Source organism: Pristiophorus japonicus, chromosome 13 (genome assembly GCF_044704955.1).
Source record: "Pristiophorus japonicus isolate sPriJap1 chromosome 13, sPriJap1.hap1, whole genome shotgun sequence".
Taxonomy (NCBI): domain Eukaryota; kingdom Metazoa; phylum Chordata; class Chondrichthyes; family Pristiophoridae; genus Pristiophorus; species Pristiophorus japonicus.
The window spans coordinates 62,502,685-62,519,072 of record NC_091989.1 but is presented as its reverse complement, the minus strand read 5'-3'; the positions used below and the strand labels follow the sequence as shown (position 1 = coordinate 62,519,072).

General features: G+C 46.2%; 1 protein-coding gene across 2 annotated transcripts in view; it reads right to left on the bottom strand.

Moving 5' to 3' along the window:
- arhgef39 (Rho guanine nucleotide exchange factor (GEF) 39) overlaps window positions 1-16,388 on the bottom strand; it is an 88,455-nt gene that overhangs the window by 48,452 nt on the left and 23,615 nt on the right. The window lies entirely within an intron of this gene.

Below are 16,388 nucleotides of genomic sequence, written 5' to 3'. Positions count from 1 at the left end.
ATTTGCTTTGAGCAATAAGTGATTTTAAACGGAACAGGAGTTGATGAAAGCATCTATCACCGTAAGTCCACAGATAGGTCACTAAGGCTGTCAATTTCAATCTGCTCTGTAATTAAATACATCACTAATATGGATTTTTCTAAGATTGTCACTAGTTCCACAGACATCAAGACTGTGACAAATCATAGTTTGCAGCCTTGAAGGTTTCAGCAAATTTACCTTGGTAACCACAAATCCAATAAACGAACACAATACCATAACATATCCATTCACAGTTGATAGTCTGTCTAAAAAAAAATATATATTCTTTGAACAAATTTTGAGCTGAATGTGAACAGGAGGACGAAACTAAACTCAAGACACCATTTTGGTCACTAATATTTTCATTCAATCACTACTGTTTATTCGGCCCTCAAACTTTAAACCACTTGATGACTAGAAATGGGCGCACACACATGGACAATAAAAAATATCATCCTTCGCTGGAGATACAAGAACAGTTCAGATACCAAGGACCCAAGTTTCCCTAAAAATAAATAATGGTGCTCACTTACCTAAGGGGCATAACGTTAGAATAAGGGGCCATCCATTTAAAACTGAGATGAGGAGGACTTTCATCTCTCAGAGGGTTGTAAATCTGTGGAATTCACTGCCTCAGAGAGCTGTGGAAGCTGGGACATTGAATAAATTTAAGACAGAGATAGACAGTTTCTTAACTGATAAGGGAATAAGGGGTTATGGGGAGCGGGCAGGGACGTGGACCCGAGTCCATGATCGGATCAGCCATGATCATATTAAATGGTGGAACAGGCGCGAGGGACTGTATGGCCTACTCCTGCTCCTATTTCTTATGTTATGTACCTGGACACCTATTTTTATTTGGCCCATCAGCGCTGAAAATAAAAAAACTAAGTCTCCCTCCACCATGCGTACCTTCTGGCACCGGCGCTACCCGAGCTGAACTCGCAGGGCGTGGCTTACAGTGTGCACCAGAACCGCAAAGCGCACATGCTCCAGAAAAAAAAAAACGGGCAAGTAATTGCGCATGCACAAAGAAAGATATATATATTTTTTTTTAAACACATGGCGTACACGCACAATTTTTTTTTTAAACCTGCGCATGCGCTGTACAATGTATAACAAACAGCACATATGGGGACTGTATGGGTCACCATTGGAAATCCATAGGTGGCAGAGGTAGCTTCGCAGTTAGGAAATACAGCTTCGTTGATGAGATGGCTGCAATCGAAGGGCGCAGAAAGGCGAGAGGGCAGGGAAGGAGCCGGAGAACGGGAAGGGGAAGTAGTAAGGACAATGAGATTTCTCGTGGAAGAAATTGAGCCCGATAGACTTGATTGCGAGGAGGTGGGAGTTTACTGAAAACAAAGGCAGCTTCAGTAAAAAGAAACTTAAACCCACTGTATTCGCAAAAGTTTGGGACCAAGTCGCAGTCGAGTTTTAATAGAGTGCCCATCATCCCAAGGACCGGTGCGCAGCTGAAAAAGTGGCAGGACCTCAGACAAGCAGTGACTGTAAGTAAGATGTTATATTTACATTTATGTGGATTTTTAAGCATATGTATATTTATGCACTGCAATAACACCGGTAAATGTGATCCATGAGTGTGTGTGTGCGTGTGTTCAGAGGGGCCCTCTCTTTAAAAGTTCAATTTTCATCTTTGCAGAAGATGGTGTCACAGATCAACCGAAAACGATCACAAACTGGAGGAGGTCCGCCAAGTAGGCTGCAACTAACAGCCGTGGAGCAGAGGATGGCATCAATGATTAAATGTCACAGCAGAAAACCAACCATCAATGCGGAAAGCTGGGCCCAGTTTCCCATTAGAGGGTCAGCCCCTGCAAATGGCACAGTCCGGGTTGGCTAAATGTTACAAACAGCGTGTGCTGCCTACGCTTCTCCTTCCTCAATGCTGCTAACCTGCCATCTATCTTTTGGTTGAGCATCAGGAGGAGACAGAAGGTACACCTGAAGTTCAAGGAAAGAATGTTCAGGAAACGGCCACTCCAAATGTTCCAAATCAAGGGAATGATGGAACGCTAGAAGGTATCGACGACGATGACATGGTTACCCTGGATTTGGAGATGGTGAACCCTTTGAGCATTCCAAGCCCTCTCATGACTGAGTCAAGCGACGGGACTTTTCTGGGTGTGACATCTGGGGCTGCAGGTCCAGGTGTGTCGCAGCAAGCCACACCTGTGAGACATCAAAGGAGGGTGCACTGTAGACCTGATGCAGAAAGAATGGATTCAGAGAACATAGGAGATCTTGTGGGGATGAGCGGGGAGAACATCCAACAATCGTGCTTGCTCCTGGAAGCCGTTGGCGGGGTGAGGGCAGAGTTAGGGGGACTGTCATTACAGGTGGAAAGACTTTTGGGACACTTGAACGAGGTTGTAGCAGCAATAGGGGGGCTAACCCAGGCTGTCATTGATGTGGTGAACGCTTTCTGCTTTGCACCAAAATCAAGGGTTGATCCAGAGGCTGAGGATGATAATGAAGAGCAACGCGGGCCTTCCACAATGACACATTTTGGCTCTGTCCCTGTTGTAAACCAGCAACAAGAAACGGCGCACTGGAAAAAATCCAGATTAAACCTGGGGTTAAGGGGGCCAGAAATCTGCAACTATGGGCACGCGCAGGGGTAGCAGCATCCACTGGGGCAGGATTGGCGTACAGCGCTAAGGAGGAGGATAGCTGGCTTGGTTTTTTTTGGTTGGTCTGGTTGATTGCTTATTATAACGTTTGCCACTGTAATCATTAAAGTTTCTAAAAAGGTATGAAGGTTTCAATATAAGTCATGTTAAGCTAATTACCATCGTGCTGTACAAATGTTTATTTTGGACTTTTAACCTGACTCCTGCACTTCATTTCTTAATGCTGCACTAATACATATTATAAGATAAAGGAACGGACACAACATGTAAAATGGCCTCAATCCTTGGAATTTATTAGTTTAAATGATACAGGTTCCACTACTGAGGTGTTCATGGATCTTAACGTTTTCTGGGTCACCGATAAATGCAATGCAGGACCATGGTGCATGTATCAGTGACCCTGACCCAGTGTTATAAGATCCATGAACAACTTAGTACAGGAACATGCTAATTTAATATCTCCACAAATATATTGTTGTACATTATTGTCGGCCTAAGCACTCCAACACTTCATTTAAACATTAAAGATTTGTAGTGGGATTATTTAATAATAATGTAATTTATTAGAAATCACTGCTGCTTTTCCCCGAGCCTGTAGTGTCTTACACTGTTGTGTGTAGATCTTCAGCCTGGGATAGCAGCGGGGCCCCCTTGGGTGGAGGACCTTTGGCCTGGGATAGCAGCGGGGCCCCCTTGAGTGGAGGACCTTCGGCCTGGGATAGCAGCGGGGCCCCCTTGGGTGGAGGACCTTCGGCCTGGGATAGCAGCGGGGCCCCCTTGGGTGGAGGACCTTCGGCCTGGGATAGCAGCAGGGCCGCATGGGTGGAGGACTTTCGGCCTGGGATAGCAGCGGGGCCCCCTTTGGTGGAGGATCTTCGGCCTGGGATAGCAGCGGGGCCGCGTGGGTGGAGGACCTTCAGCCTGGGATAGCAGCGGGGCCGCGTGGGTGGAGGACCTTCGGCCTGGGATAGCAGCGGGGCCCCCTTGGGTGGAGGACCTTCGGCCTGGGATAGCAGCGGGCCCCCTTGGGTGGAGGACCTTCGGCCTGGGATAGCAGCGGGGCCCCCTTGGGTGGAGGACCTTCGGCCTGGGATAGCAGCGGGGCCCCCTTGGGTGGAGGACCTTCGGCCTGGGATAGCAGCGGGGCCCCCTTGGGTGGAGGACCTTCGGCCTGGGATAGCAGCAGGGCCCCCTTGGGTGGAGGACCTTCGGCCTGGGATAGCAGCGGGGCCCCGTTGTGTGGAGGACCTTCGGCCTGGGATAGCAGCGGGCCCCCTTGGGTGGAGGACCTTCGGCCTGGGATAGCAGCGGGGGCCCCCTTGGGTGGAGGATCTTCGGCCTGGGATAGCAGCGGGCCCCCTTGGGTGGAGGACCTTCGGCCTGGGATAGCAGCGGGGCCCCCTTGGGTGGAGGACCTTCGGCCTGGGATAGCAGCGGGGCCCCCTTGGGTGGAGGACCTTCGGCCTGGGATAGCAGCGGGGCCCCCTTGGGTGGAGGACCTTCGGCCTGGGATAGCAGCGGCTGCAGTCGATGAGGAGAAATGGCAGAAGGCTACCCTTGCTGCTCAAAGAGGAAATGTTCATTTTGCCAGCTTCTTTGCAAAACCTGGTGGATGTCTCGACAGATGGATTAACTTTGAAGAATCTTTGAAGATTTTGGTTGATGTTGGTATGCATCAGTGACCCAAAAACATCGATGGAAAAAGGTGAACATTTTTTTAATGGCCTGAATGCAGTTTAACATTGCAGGAGCAGCATTCTTAGTGAGTATTCATTTAACATTTTTATTTTTACACTTAGGTACTGGTGAGATGGATTTTATATTGTGCTGATAGTTAAAGTTTCAATGAGGGAGTCCATTCAGCTAGGGATAGGAGCGGGCTAGCGTGGGTTTCTCCAACTGAAGGTTGTTTTTTTTTTTCCTACGGTGATTATAGGTTCTGTACGCCGGGTTAAATATTTTTGTAGGGTGGAAACTTGGCCTTAAGCCCAGAAATGGTGCGGGAACCTTCTTCACAGGTACACCAGCGCCAGAATGCATGGCGTCAAACATTCTGCCGCTGGTAGTACACGCCATCGCCCCAACACTGGGGAATCATTGAACTGGCCTTCAGCACCAAAAAACTCACTGGGCAGCGAATCAACGGCAGCAGTTAGTTACGATTTTTTTAGGTTAGTTTTTTTTTTTGCGTCATTGGGAGCGTAACCTGCCACCCGCACCAATTCTGACCATTTAAGCAAGTTTGGCCAGCTCCGATTTACTCTAATTTTTCTTAGAACGGTGTATGTGACCACTCTGGAAAAACCTTCTGGGCAGTTAACAAAATCGGCTCAGGTAAGAGAATCAGCGCAGCAGATGCAGTTCCACGGCCCGGACAGCAGCAGCAGAGAGGTGGAGTGAGGAGGGGGGAGGGGCCGTGGGGAAGAGGAGATAGCAGAGAAGGGAGGCCTTTCGGTCAAGATTAGGAGCGGCACCCGGCACCGGGAAGAGGGAGGGCCTTCAGCCAAGACTAGCAGCGGTAACCGGCATTGAGAGGCCCTTCGGCCAGGGAGTGGGGGAACAGACTTTAATAATTTAATGCAAGTAAGTTGCTGCAATGTACAAGGTGCTTGTGCAGGTTGCTGTGAGCTGGCCAGAATGTTGGATGTTTCACTTTCCAGCCTCAGGCCGCAGAGTGTCCCTCGTTACCCTGGCAACCCGATCTTTTTGGCGCAGATCATAGGCTCCACCCCCCCAAAGCTAAAGGACAGGCTAGGCTGCGCCAAAATCAACAATTCAAACAGGGAAAGTTGGATGATTTTTTTTTTGGCGTAGTTGAGCCCCAAATAAACGGGCGGAATGCTTTCAAGTATGCCAAAAAACAACTTTGGGGAAAATTGAGCCCCTAAACTGGGCAGTTACCACTCTCTCGGGCATCAGTAAACTGATGGAAGTGGTCATCAATAGTGCCATCAAACAACACCTGCTCAACGATATTCAGTTTGTATTCTGCCAGAATCAGTCCGGACCCAGTCCCAGCCTTGATCCCGACATGGGTGCAAGAGCTGAATGTCAGAGGAAAGGTGAAAGTAGCTACCATCAACATTAAGGCAGTATTCAACCGATTATGGCACCAAGGAGCTGTAGAAACACTATGTCTGTAGTCCTACCTAACACAAAGGAAGACGTCATAGTTGTTGGAGGCCAGTTATCGCAGCCACAGGATATACTCTGCAGGAGTTCCTCAGGAAGAGTCCTCAGCTACTTCTTCATCAATGATCTCCGCTGCCTCCCCCCCACTGGTCACAAGGTCTGGAGTAAAGCTGTTAGCTGATGAGTCCAGTGTTCAGTTCCCTTCATAACTCCTCTGATAATGAAGCAGCCCATGGCAGCCTGCAACAGGACCAGGATCACATCTAGACTTCGGCCGGCGAATGGCAAGTAACATGTGCACTACATAAGTAATGACCACCTTAAACAAGGGAAAGTCCAGCCACTGCCCACTGACCCTCAATGGCACCACCATCTCAGAGTCCCCAATAAGATTCTAGGGGTCAGTATTAACCAGATTAATTTGACAAGCATTATTACAAACTCAGAATAAATGACTCGCCTCTGATTCCTCAAAATCTCTCCATCGTCAAGGCTCAAGCTGGGAGTGGGATGGGACACTCACCAGTTGCCTGGATGGGTACAGCTGAAACAAATGAAGAAGCTCAAAACTATCCAGGACCAGGCTCATGTGCCATGCCACTGCACTCAATGCCCACCCCTCTATCAGCACATTGTGGCTACAGTATGCACAATCTACAGGATGCAGAACAACTCACTAAGATTACTGAACAGGACCTCCTCCCTCCCTCCCCCTGCACCCCCCTCCCCCACCACCAAAGACAAAATCAGCAATGTCATGGGGACACCACCACCCTCAAGTCCGGACTTGGACATACAACACCCTTACTTAAATCACCTGCAACTTCTTGCCCAACATCATTGTGAAGCTCTATCACCACAAGGATTGCAGTGGTTCAAGGCGGCTTGGCGTGGCTGTAAAATGTAGCAGTGACCATGTTGCCCACATCCCAAGAACAAGTTGATTTAAAAAAATCCATTCCAACCCGGCACAAACATTAGTCTTCATCAGCAACACAGCTCAAGGGTAACACCGATAACTAGAACTGAAGTTTATACAGGTGCAGCGCCCCGAATCCGCAACCCTCGGGACCGAGGCCATTCCGGATTCCGCGTTTTTCCGGACTTTGGAACATCTTTCTTACGTCACGAATCCGGAAACACCTGAACCCAGGTTCAGGCATTTCTGGATTTCAAAATGTCAGAAATGGGGGGAGTTGCTCGTCGAGGAGCTGTTCGTGTCGCCGGCCCTGTCCATGAGGTCATCGGGCGGGGCCCAGCACCAAGGAATTGTTCAAGCGGGCCCGACTGCAGAGGAGCTAGTCGGACAGGCCCCGCCGCCAAAGCGTTCAGGCGGGCCGGCAAGGAGGCCCTGAGGTAAGGGCAGCGGGGTGAGGTGAGGGGCGGTGAGGCGAGGCCCGAGGTCTGGCAGCGGTTGGACCTCGAGGTCGGCAGGGTCGGATTCCAAAACATTTTACGGATTCCGGACGACCCTGCCACCAATCGGTCCGATCCGGATAATTCCGGAACTCCAGATTTTGAACGTTGCACCTGTATAATGACTGTATAAAATGTGATGATTTTTGTTGCTACTCCGCACTTAACCCACCATGATAGCGCTTAAAACCGCGCCAACCATTCTGGGAAACAGCAGCCAATATTCATGCGGCTGGTATCGACCTACTGTCCAGATGGTCAGAATCAGGGGGTGCCTGCAACGTTAACAACCACGACCTCATCATTGTCGCAACAGCAGAGGTTCCTGGCTTCGACCTCCCTCGAGGACAGTGGGCAGCGCCCGACCTAATTCACACAGGGCACCGATGAGGTGGAAGGTGAGGGACAACCCAAAGTGCGACTGTGGCCATGAGTCCCAGACCACGGAACACATCACATCAACCTGCCCACTAAGCTCTGGTGTGGGAGGCACCTCATTTCTCCACTCAGCGACTCAGGAGGCCATCGAATGGATAGCCAAACTAGACATCCCATAATAAGCTCCTCCCGTCATACGAAGGTAGCAATGGTACTTAACTATTGTGTTCGTAACTTTCCTGCCCAGTTGTCTTGTGGAACAAAAAGTAGGCAGAAGGGAGAGATGTGGCAATGCCCATAATATAGTTCCACCTAGTGGACTACTGTGGTAATGCAGCCATTGCTGTACATACAATAAAGCCATCAGGCGACAGGTCACATGACAAGTTCTTGTGTTAGGAGCCATCTTGTTAAAGTCTGTGTGTTATGATGTCGTAGAGAATATACCACAGTGCTGTCTGCTTTCTGTTTCAACTTTAAGTGGGCTGAATGCTGCTTTAAAGTATTTTAGCAAACAAAGATCAATGGAGAGTCACTAAAGACTGAGATACAAGAAACAAATTCAGAAAAAAATTTAAGACGACCAAAATCGTTTCTTGCAATATTTAGCAAAACAACAGTACAATCATTAGCTTTCCACATTTTTCTTGGTACATTGTCATACACAGCACCCAGAAAATAAAACATTCACAGGAAAACACATGAAAGCCAGACTCTGGAATATGTCAATGCTTCCATGAACACGAGATAACAAAGCGACATGCCCTTGTGAAAGTGACCAAGTTCATCATCACTTGCTGGACAAATCTGTTGTGCGGGGCAAATCTAGATAGCACAGCAGCTGCTGGTGACACATGTTGGCAATAAGTTGCAGCGAATCTCACATTGTCGCACTTCGCCTGTTACAATAAATAAGCAAATTGTAATTACTACAATACAGGAATTGGACAATAGGATTTCATGTCCCTGCTGGGATGGACATTCATGCTTCCATCTTCGAAATCCATACAGATTGTAAGTTACCTGTAGATAGCACCTATCTAGGAAGATACATCATGGTTCTAATTGAAGCTCTGAGAAACATGTTTTGCAGTGACTGTCATACCAATTAAAGAAATAAATAAGCCATACTATAACTCCCACAGAAGCAGCAAAGGTTACATCACATTTGTCCCCTGAAGCAAGATGTTCCATTATTTTGTTTTATAGTTGAGGGAATGGGGAGTTAGTAAACTACAATATTCCATAAATTTTACAATTAAGAAGCAATAGAAGCTAGCGCCTCGCAAACTAATTATTGAACTAATAAGCTTCTTCGTATAACGACTGCTTAAACAATCTGTACTCATTATTATTTCTTCACAACAAAGGCTTTACTAGCAAGTCAGTAAGAAATTTCAGGTTAACTATGAATGAAGTGGACACATTAATTTATTTTTACACATTAAGAGGAAGTGAAAAGGAAACACTTCAATTTGGGCTCAATTTTCCCCAATTATCTGCGATGTTTTTTTGGCGTGCACCATTTTTGTTTGGAGTAACTTCAAATCTCCAATTTTCCCCAAAGTTTCTGCGCTAGCATAATTCACTTAGGTAGGATTTTTTTTAGGCTCCGATTTTGTTCCCTCATTGGGGGCGTAACCTGCCACCCGCGCCAATTCAGGCCATTTAAGCAAGTTTGGCCAGCTCCGATTTACTCTAATTTTTCTTCGGACGGCGTATGTGACCACTCTGGAAAAACCTTCTGGGCAGTTAACAAAATCGGCTCAGGTCTGAGAATCAGCGCAGCAAATGCAGTTCCACGGCCCAGACAGCAGCAGCAGAGAGGTGGGGTGGGGGCAAGAGAGAGGAGAGAGGGGGGTGTGGTTAAAGAGGCCTTTTGGAGAGGGTTAGGAGTGAAACCCGGCATCGGGAGGGGAGGGAAGCCTTTCGGCCAGCGTTAGGAACGGGCAATGGGGGGGGTGGGATAGACTTTTGGCATAAACACTTTAATAATTTAATGATGGATTGCTGCTGCAATGTGCAAGGTGCTTGTGCAGGTTGCTGTGAGCTGGCCAGAATGTGTTGTATGTTTCACTTTCCAGCCTCAGCCCGCAGTGTGTCCCTCGTTACTCTGGCAACCCGATCTTTTGGCGCAGATCTTAGGCTCCATCCCCAAAGCTAAAGGACAGGTTAGGCGGCGCCAAAATCAATTCAAACGGGGAAAGTTGGATGATTTTTTTTGCCGTAGTTGGGCCCAAGATAAAGGGGCGGAACTCTTCAAGTACGCCAAAAAACGGCATTGGGAAAAATTGAGCCCATAGTTCTCTGACTAAACAAGTTGTAGTGCATCCGTGCATATTCTGTGCACACAGCTCTACAAAAGCATAAACCTCAGCAGTAAATTTCTTCCTCCTGTTGGCAGTGAGTGTTCACTGCAAACTGTCCAACTTTAGTTCACTTGCTTAAAATGGTTAAGCTTGCCTGCCTATGGAGAGATTTTTGACTACACCATTGAATATGCTAGTAGAGTAACTATTGTTTTTCCATCAATAACCAAGCAGTTCTTCACATAGAATAACACAGCACAGGAAGCAGTCAATAGGCCCATCGTACCTGTGCCAGCTCTTTGATGAAGTGACCCAGTTAGTCCCACTCCTCTTGCTCCTTCCTCATGGCCCTGAATTTTTTTACGTTCAAGTATATATCCAATTCCCTTTTGAAAATTAATGAACTCCAATTCACTCATAATCGGGGAGAGATGTGGGGTGGTGGTGGGAAATAACCTCCTTTCCAGAAATCATGTAGTACACAGGCCAATGGAATACGTGTCCAGATATTGTATTACAATGGTCTAGTTAAAAGAAAAGAAAGACTTGGATTTATATAGCACCTTTCACGACCACTGGACGTCTCAAAGTGCTTTACAGCCAATGAAGTACTTTAGGAGTGTAGTCATTGTTGTAATGTGGGAAATGCGGCAGCCAAAATTGCACACAGCTAGCTCCCACAAACAATAATGTGATAATGACCAGATAATCTGTTTTTGTTATGTTAAATGAGGGATAAATATTGGCCAGGACACCAGAGATAATTCACTTGCTCTTCTTCCAAGTTATGCCATGGTATCTTTTATATCCACTTGAGAGAGCAGTTTAACATATCATTTGAAAGACAGTGCAGCACTCCCTCAGCACTGCACTGGGAGTGTCAGCCTAGATTTGTGTGGTCAAATCCCATGGAGCAGGACTTGAACCTACAACCTTCTGACTCAGAGATGGGAATGACACCCAGTGAGCCTCAGCTGACACTCTACAGCAGTTATAAATTTATACCAGCCTATCTTGGGTGTTCAGTATTAATTGAGGGACAGCATACCCTACAAACAGTTGATACCATCTCATGCCAGCACTTTTCGATCATTGGAAACTGGATATTAGATACGCAGCAAATAAACTAACGGAAACCGCGAGTGGTTACTTTTCTTGTTAATCAATGATAAAGGAGTTAAAATAGCACCTTTGTTATTACACTACACTCAAAACAACTCTCCCCATCATGTGTGAAGGCTTAATCCATGTCAACAAAAGAGTTTTATTATAGAATCATTGAATGGTTACAGCACGGAAGGCGGCCATTCGGCCCATTGAGCCCGTGCCAGCTCTCTGCGAGAGCACCTCAGCCAGTCCCATTCCCCCTCCCTTTCCCCGTAGCCCTGCAAAAAAATTTATCTCAGATAGTTATCCAACTCCTTTTTGAAAGCCGTGATTGAGTTTGTCTCCAATACCCTTTCAGGCAGTGCATTCCAGATCGTAACCACTCGCTGTGTAAAAAGGTTCACATTTAACTGCATTAAATCTCTGTTGTCACGTTAGCAGTTCAGAACAGCCTTGCAGCATATGGGCATATTATAAGCTTTGAAATCAGAGATGTGCGACGCAGGAAATTGTTAAATAGCAAAACTCAGTCTGATGCGGATGGGAGGCAAGGCTTTCATAACACGACTTCATACAAGATTTTCAGATAAGTGAAGTTCACTTGAACTCAGAGGGTGTTCGAAAAATTGAAGAGCAAACCACTGCAGCTAGAGGTTTCCCAGCAGCGACAAAGTCTGGTTAACACAAATATTCCAGGAGACAACACAGCTCTTGTCTTTTCTACTCTGGAAGACCACACACACCAACCATGTGACACCAGCTATTGCTGCCAATGTGATTTGCCTGGATCCTTATCATCGGGAAGAATCCAGGCAGTGACACTTAGCCTTTGGTTTCCTCGCCGCATCAGGATGCCAAAGTGCAGGTGGTAACTGTCTTCTCCAGGAAATATAGAGTGAGGTGTGAGGGAAATGGTCCTTCACTTCTCACTTAATGCAAATGATAATCCCTGAATAATCTTCCATCCCTTCCTATAATCTGCCCTTTGTGATTCTTCCATGGCAGTTGATGCCTGCTGTGAATAGGTCCATACAGCGGGCATTACAGGCAATGCGCAACATTTTTTCTGAAGTAATTTCTCTAAAGTACCAATTGTCTTTATCCCAGACACGTGTATCAACGCAAGGCCATAGGGTGACTCCTGCCCACTCCCCAATACTCACCCACATAGTGTCTACCATCCTCCTCTCTCCATTACTGCATTCATCCTAATATTTCTTACCAATAAGTTAATGCTCTCACATTATCCATGTTTTGTTGGAAAACATAATAAGAACATAAATAGGAGCAGGAGTAGGCCATACGGCGCCTCGAGCCTACTCTGCCATTTAATAAGTTCATAGCTGATCTGATCTTGGCCGCAACTCCACTTTCTTGCCTGTTCCCCATAACTCTTGATTCCCCGATAGTTCAAGAATCTGTCGAACTCAACCTTGAACATATTCAATAACTCAGCTTCCACAGCTCTCTGGCATAGAGAATTCCAAATATTTATGACCCTCAGGAGAAGAAATTCCTTCTCAGCTTCATTTTAAATGGCGACCCCTTATTCTGAGACTCTGCCCCCTAGTTCTAGATTCCTCACGAGGGGAAAGATCCTCTCTGCATCTACCCTCTCAAGCCCCCTCAGAATCTTATATGTTTCCATAAGATCACCTCTCATTCTTCTAAACTCAATGAGTACAAGTTCAACCTGCTCAACCTTTCCTCATAAGACAACCCCTTCATCCCAGGAATCAACCTAGTGACCCTTCTCTGAACTGTGTCCAATGCAAGTATATCCTTCCTTAAATAAGGTGACCAAAACTGTACGCAGTACTTCAGGTGTGGTCTCACCATACAATTGTAGCAAAACTTCCCTACTTTTAACTCTATCCCTCTGGCAATAAAGGCCAACATTCCATTTGCCTTCCTGATTATTTGCTGTACCTGCATACTAACTTTTTGTGTTTCATGTATGATAGAGAAAAATCACCATATGACAAATGAAGCACAATAGCATACAAGCAAAGGCATTTCATTCAAAGTTAACAACAACTAGTATTTATATAGCACCTTTAACATAGTAAAACGCACCAAGGCACTTCACAGGAACGTTATAAAACAAAATTTGACACGGAGTCACACAAGAAGATATTAGGGCAGATGGCAGGTTTTAAAGGAATGTCTTAGAGGTAGAGAGGTGGAAAGGTTTAGGGAGGGAATTCCAGAGCTTAAGGGCTCGGCAGCCAATGGCATGACCACCAATGGTGGAGCGAACAAATTCAAGGATGCTAGAGGCCAAAATTAGAATCATTAAATAGCTACAGCACAGAAGGCGGCCATTCGGCCCATCGAGCTTGTACCGGCTCTCTGCAAGAGCAACTCAGCTAGTCCCACTCCCTGCCCTTTCTCCGTAACCCTGCAATTTTTTTTCCTTCAGGTACTTATCCAATTCCCTTTTGAAAGCCACGAGAGTCTGCCTCCACCACCCTTTCAGGCCGTGCATTCCGGATCCTAACCACTCGCTGTGTAAAAAAGGTTTCCCTCATGTCACCTTTGGTTCTTTTGCCAATCACCTTAAATCTGCGTCCTCTGGTTCTCGGCCCTTCCGCCAATGGGAACAGTTTCTCTCGATCTACTCTGTCTAGACCCCTCATGTTTTTGAACACCTCTATCAAATCACCTCTCAACCTTCTCTGCTCTAATCCCAGCTTTTCTGATCTATCCACGTAACCGAAGTCACTCATCCCTGGAATTAGAGGAACACAGATATCCCGGAGGGTTGTGTGGCTGAAGGAGATTCCAGAGGTAGGGAAGGGCGAGGCCATGGAGGAATTGGAAAACATGGATGAGAATTTTTTTTAAATCGAGGCGTTGCTTAATCCCAAGAAGAGCTTGAACTTAAAAGATCTCCTGCTAGAAAAAAAGAGACTGCAGAAATATTTCCACTGTGCTGCTAACATACCATACTGTACAGAATTTTCAAAACTCTGGATTGGCATCAGTCCAGCAAGATGTTACAAGCCTCCAGTCTGCGCTCAGAATTCAAGGTCATGACTGCTGGTTTTAAACCAGCAGAGCTTCAGTGAAAAACTGAACAGCACCAATATGAAAGGCCCCAGCATACGTGAGATATTTGATACGGTATGCAGTTAATTATATGACTTTGACTGAAGATGCTGTTGATCTGGGGGAGGGGAGGGAGAACATCAACCTCACCCCCCCCACCCCCACCCCACTGAGCATTTGCTCCCCGATCCTCCTCCTACCATGCCCCCTCTCTGCCCAACCTTCCCCATTCCAACCCTCCTTCTCCCAGCTTTAAAAAAGACTTGCATTTATATAATGCCTTTCACTACCACCGGCGTGCTTTACAGCCAATTATGTACTTCTGAAGTGTAGTCACTGTTGTAATGTAGGGAACACAGCAGCCAATTTGCGCACAGCAAGCTCCCACAAACAGTAATGTGATAATGACCAGATACTCTGTATTTGCTACGTTGATTGAGGGATAAATATTGGCCAGGACACCGAGATAACTCCCCTGCTCTTCTTCAAAATAGTGCTCTGGGATCTTTTACCTCCACTTGCGAGGGCAGACGGGGCTTCGGTTTAACGTCTCAGCCGAAAGATGGCACCTTCAACAGTGCAGCACTCCCTCAATACTGCACTGGAGTGTCAGACTCGATTTTTGTGCTAAAGTTTCTGGATTGGGACTTGAAGCCACAACCTGCTGACCCAGAGGCGAGGATGCTATCCACTGAGCCACAGCTGACACTGAGTCCAACTATACTCTGCTGGAGTATAGTGTCAGCTGTGGCTCAGTGGGTAGCACACTCGCCTGAGTCAGAAGGTTGTGGGTTCAAGTTCCAATCCAGGGACTTGAGCACAAAAAATCTAGGCTGACACTCCAGTGCAGTGCTGAGGAAATACTGCACTGCTGGAGATGCCATCTTTCAGATGAGACGTTAAACTGAGGTCCCATCTGCTCTCTCACACGTGGACATAAAAAAATCCCGTGGCACTATTTTGAAGAAGAGCAATTATCCCTGGTGTCCTGGCCAATATTTATCCCTCAATCAACATAACAAAAAACAGATTATCTGGTCATTATCACATTACTGTTTGTGGGAGCTTGCTTGTGCGCAAATTTACTGCATTTCCTATATTAAAACAGTGATTACACTTCAAAAAAGTACTTCATTGGCTGTAATGCACTTTGAGACACCTGGTGATTGTGAAAGGCGCTATATAAATCCAAGTCTTTCTTTCTGGATCTGAATGCTGCACGAGGTCTTGACTCTGTGTATAATTCCGCAGATCAACTAGGATATTTTTACAAACCTTTTATCTGCATGCACTCCAGTTGATTTATAAATTATTGTAATGGAAACGGTTTCTGTAGACTTGCACAAGCTGTAATTATACCCTCCCCTCCAGTGGAGTTGCTGCAGCACCACCACTGGTATAAGGCGGTTATCCACCAATTGTAGTTCCCATCTCCTTTAAGATCAACGTATGCAAGTTGTCTGGTCCAAATACATTTTTAAGAGCTTATACCCTTTCCAGAGCCTATCCATCATTATTTTTATTCTGCTAGCACCTCCTCTCATCCTTTATAAGTCTGATATTTGACCTGGGCAGCTTCCCATTTTCTGTCTGAGTGAAGACAAATGTGCATTAACTTCTTAATTACTCACCGTATATCTTTGTCCCTGGATCCCTTTCCACTATCACTTTTAAATAGATCAAAACTATCTTTCACCCTTGGTTTATTACATATATAGTTGCAAAGATTTTTTTTAATAAATGGTACACAAGATATCCTCAACAATGTTACATTCAATATTCCTCCTCACTTGGCATTATTTTTATAATTTACCAAATCCTCCTGCCTACCAGATTCCTTGCTCACATCCTAATAAATATCTTGGAAAGAGCAATCTCCTAAGATTAACCTTGGGCTCATTTACAGCCCGAGCCCATCTGTAAAATATCCTCTCCTCCTATCCAGGAATTCAGCACCAACCACTGGCAATGAGCTTTTTTCCCTTTATCATCTCCGGTCTCCATAGCATTAGTTAAACCTCGAGACAATTGGGCCAAAATTGGCCGGAGCAGGGCATTTCACGGCTGGAGGAGGCATTTCGTGGCATATGCTGTTAGTTAAGACTTGTTCCTGCACCCTTCTGCTCAAAAATTTTTTCTATGGATACGACTCCTCTTATATACACTTTGCCAATGCTCCTTATGCTTTTTTGTGCTTAGCCTTTCTGTATGCTCCATGCCACATTAATTTAATCCATGTCCTGACTTAACTAGCTCCCATTATGTCACATTTTTCCTTCAAAGTACATTTGGAAATTCCAGAAGCTCACTCCATGTGGTC